This window comes from Adiantum capillus-veneris, chromosome 6 (assembly GCF_014529385.1).
Source record: "Adiantum capillus-veneris isolate H3 chromosome 6, ASM1452938v2, whole genome shotgun sequence".
In the NCBI taxonomy this organism is placed as follows: Eukaryota; Viridiplantae; Streptophyta; class Polypodiopsida; order Polypodiales; family Pteridaceae; genus Adiantum; species Adiantum capillus-veneris.
Genome location: NC_140936.1, coordinates 126,507,794 through 126,511,933, shown reverse-complemented (window position 1 = coordinate 126,511,933; position 4,140 = coordinate 126,507,794). Strand labels below are relative to the sequence as shown.

The following is a 4,140-nucleotide window of genomic DNA, read 5'->3' as shown; positions in this document are numbered from 1 at the left end:
TGGAGAGGAAGGAAGAGTAGAGAGCGAGTTATGGAGAGACACGACGGCAACAAGGCTCAAAAGCAAGATACGATTTTCTTATGGAACGCGATGTACAATGGACAAGCCAAAATTTAGTTCGTCGATTGTAGAGGGGTCTATGTAAGGAAGCATAGTTATTCGTGGTGAAAGGCCAAAAGCTATGGAAATTGATGCTCTCAAAGTATCTAGGTTTCCAACAGAGGAGAGAAAGATATCATAGAACCATTTGTGCCAATTATGAACACACCCTCGACAACAGATGTCGATAAAATATCACTCGCCTCTGGAATGATCTCCATGTACACCTCCTTTATGCTAAGACCAGAAGACATTCCACCATAGATCCTGACACTTGGACCGCCACAACACGTCTGTCAACGCTGCTTCGGATCTGTGCCTCCAGCTTGAGAGTCGTGTTGATGACGCGATCTTTATCGCAAAGAGAACAACACAATCGGCCTTCAACCTTCTTCACCTTCGGCGAGTCACAAACTGAGCACTGGGAATGCAGGAGAGCTCTATTGAAGTTCACAAAGCGCAAAGTCCCCACAACCTACAAAAGAAACAAATGTGTGAAGACCACTAAAGATGTATTTATGCGATTGAGTGAAAACCATGCAAAGTCACCTCTCTATTGTAGCCGAGAATCTCACACTGCCTATGAAATGCTGTGGTCAACTCTTCCTTCAAGCGTGATCCTCGCACGGGGGCCAAAGTTGTGACGTCTAGAACAGACAATTTGGGCACCTTGCCAACAAAGAGGCCAATATTCCTAGCTACAAACATAACAATGTCCTCTCTAGCCATCTGGGCCATGACTCGATCATAGTCATGCTTTCGAGAGTTGACAAAGCTGACCTACATATGATAAAAGGTTTTTCAATATCGAAAGAAAGAAACGTTGAAGCCAATTCTTCTGATACGTACAACTGCTTTGTCGTTTGGGGTCGGGCCATCATCAACTACCAATCCCCAAATGTAGTGCCAATTCTCTGATGGAAATTACGGCTTTGCAAGACAACAAATGCCAGTGTCTCCAAGGGCGGACGTGGGCTAGTAGTCTTAGAAATTGTAGCATCAGCAAGAAATGTGCTTATCTTGGTCTCATGATAGAAAGCTAAAGCAACAGGGAATGGGTCACAAGGTCGAATGATTGTCGACGCACCGACATGCAAGGAGAACAAAGCTGACCCAACATCATTATGGTTTTTAGCCCTCACAAGAGGACAGCCAATCCTTACGAACAAGCCGATCTTGAGCTCCTTGGTGTAGGTCTCAATGAAGGGATCCACAAGGACGACCGTGATCGTGTCAATGCAATCGGCATCGATGATGTCGAACTTGAAGTAACGTGCATTTTTCTTTTGTCCAGGGGAGATAGAACGGTATGTGCCATACCAATTCAAGATTTTCCCCTCTATGGAGAAAGCTTTATATCCTCATCTATATCGCTAATCATGAATAGTGGCAAGGTTTCCTTGACTAACAAGCTTTTCCCTTTGTCCAGTAGCTTGCCGGTGTCCATGACATTGTGAGCGGCTGAAGATTGGCCAACTTCAGAAAATGAGGTTGCAGCTTTGCCCAATTCATGAGCTGGCCAAGGAAGTTCTTGTTGAGACGAAGACGGTGCTTGTGCGCACTCCTCCCCTGGTGGAGAGTATCCTTTGCCTGCAAAAAAAAACAGAGCACCATCTTAACGCAACTCAACAATCAAGAATGTGTTGTAGCGAAGAACATCGTAGACACGTCAAGACTGTTCCAGAAAGAATGATTGTGCAAATCGTCCATACTTGCACTACCAACGGGATCGCTAGCAGGGCTTCCTTGAAGCAAGGCACGCCTACACCTCTTCCCAATTGCGATTTCCTCGAAGCCCGAATTTGGCGGCAACCCGGCAGAGCTCGACACTACCATGTGCGATGAACGTTTGTCTACAGGGCATGGAGGAGACTCAACGAACCTACGCAGCTCTACAAAAGGAAAAGAAAAGGAAGCATCCAATTAACCATAGCATTGACTAGTTGAGCAAAGCAAAGAGGGCGTGAAAAACATCCTACAAGCAGCACACTCGTAAAAGGAAAGGGAGAACGACGCATGGAAACGAAATCCTTGAAAGGATGCGAACAAGCTTGCGCCAAATATGATTTCTTTTTGGATGAGCAAGAAAACAAGTTATTTAATCTTGGAAAATGTCACATTTCAAATCCCTCGCCAGGTTACATACACAAGAAGATTTAGAAATTTTCTCATGCAGGAAAACAGAGTCTCTCAATGTTTTTCATACAATGCATAACATCATGAGCTTCTGCACGAGAGGCAACGTATTTGGAGGCCTCTGAGCCAGGTAGCAAGATTGTGAGCTACTCAAGCGAGGATGACCATAAAGAGCGTCAGGTAGAGCCTATTGATTCACTCCCCTCAACCGATGGGGAAATGCGAGCATACGTAGACATGCATAAGCGAAAAGCTAATGAAGGACTGATGCCCAAGGCTGGGCTCACTGAGCTTTGTGAGCTGTTGGAAGTAGAGGCGGCTCGGAAAAGATATAACCAAAACATAAAAATATTGGGACTGTGGGATACGAGACAGCCGTTCCGTGTGCATGATGCTGTTAACCCTCACGGCTCACGGACACCCCATCACCTACGACGGACGTGTATTATGTATTTGGTAGAGTCAGGTACCGGGCTTGTCGAACCAATAGGAAAAGGGTAAGAGTGATCGCCGATGAGAGGCGCACTCTAACTGGGACATTCAAGGGATTAGTTGGCTAAGCATGGGCGCCCAAGTGTGAATGGGGTGAGCTCATATAAAAGCCAACTAAACCTAAAATTCATTCATTCTCTCATTTGTGCAATAGAAGAGTGCTCTTGCTCCATCTCCATCTCCATCTTCTTCTTCTTCACCTCCTTGTGTGTGTGTGTATGTGAGAGAGAGAGAGAGGGAGAGTGTGTGTGTGATCGAGCATTACGAAGGCACGACGATGGCGAAGTGGTTGAGCGGGGCACGACTGCAGCTTCTTCTTCATCGCAGCGAGGAATCCACCACGAAGGCGAGCGTAGAGCGGTGAGTGACACACCCTTTGCTCTCTTGAGCTTGCTAGTTTAGGCTTGTTGTGTGCTTGGAGCCATTTGTGGCTCGCACACTGTGTATCGGCAAGTCCCTTGCTTCGACAGTGCGTCAAGGAGCGCACATTTTTGGCGCCGCTGCCGGGGAAACGCCCTACACTAAGCTCGGTTAAGCACTTTACGCTTTCTTGTGATGCAATCTCAATTGAAGGATTTGTGAAGAAGGAAGGTGTGGTTGTGTGGAGAAGGATTTGTGAAGAAGGAAGGTGTGTGGAGAAGATTTTTGTTACACTGTACTGTCTTTTTTGTTTTCTGTAAAGAAGGAGTTACAATTTTTTTGCAATGTACTGTTAGACTTAAGGTATTAGCTATGGAATGTTAGTTTTGTAAGGTTCAATGTTAGTTCTGTAAGGTTAGTTTTGTAGATCTGTTAGCTACTGTAGTACTGTGTAAACAGTGTTAAAGTGTGTGTGGCAGTATCTCTATTAGCTGTAAGTAGATAAGTTAGGTGTAGGTTAAGTGTGTGTGTGCGCGCGTGCGCGGCGACTTTAAAAAAAAAAAAAACTTTAAAAAAAATAATTAAAAAGAAGGATCGGGCTGGGGATCATTCCCCAAGCCCAAGCTCAAACCCAGACCTCAGACCTCAGTCCTCAATTTTAAAATATAGTTTATACACCTTTTTATATTTAAAAACTAATTTTAGGATTTCGAGGACTATAAAGACTATTTTTAGGATTTCGAGGGCTTCACGTAGCCGAATAGGGAGCTGTAAAGCACACACGTTCCTTTAGCCAAAACGCTCGTCTTGAGCTATTACACGCCATATTTTGTGGCTTGGTTACAAAAAATAACCAAGAATAACGAAAAACTTGGGTTATAAACACCTTTTGAAAAAAAAAAAAAAAAACTAAGTGAGCGGCCTTCACGGGCACTCACCAACGCGCTTAGAGTGTGGAAGTCATATGAACCTACGCTCTGGACAAGTGTTAGAGCACGAGCATATTGGTAGTGCCTCCATTTACGCGGGCACCCATTATTCCTCCACCCTAGG

General features: G+C 44.9%; 1 pseudogene; it reads right to left on the bottom strand.

Annotated features, from left to right (window-relative positions):
• Positions 1 to 206: 206 nt before the first annotated feature.
• LOC147456237 (uncharacterized) lies at positions 207 to 1,935 on the bottom strand (annotated as a pseudogene).
• Between the last annotated feature and the right edge of the window lie 2,205 nt (positions 1,936 to 4,140).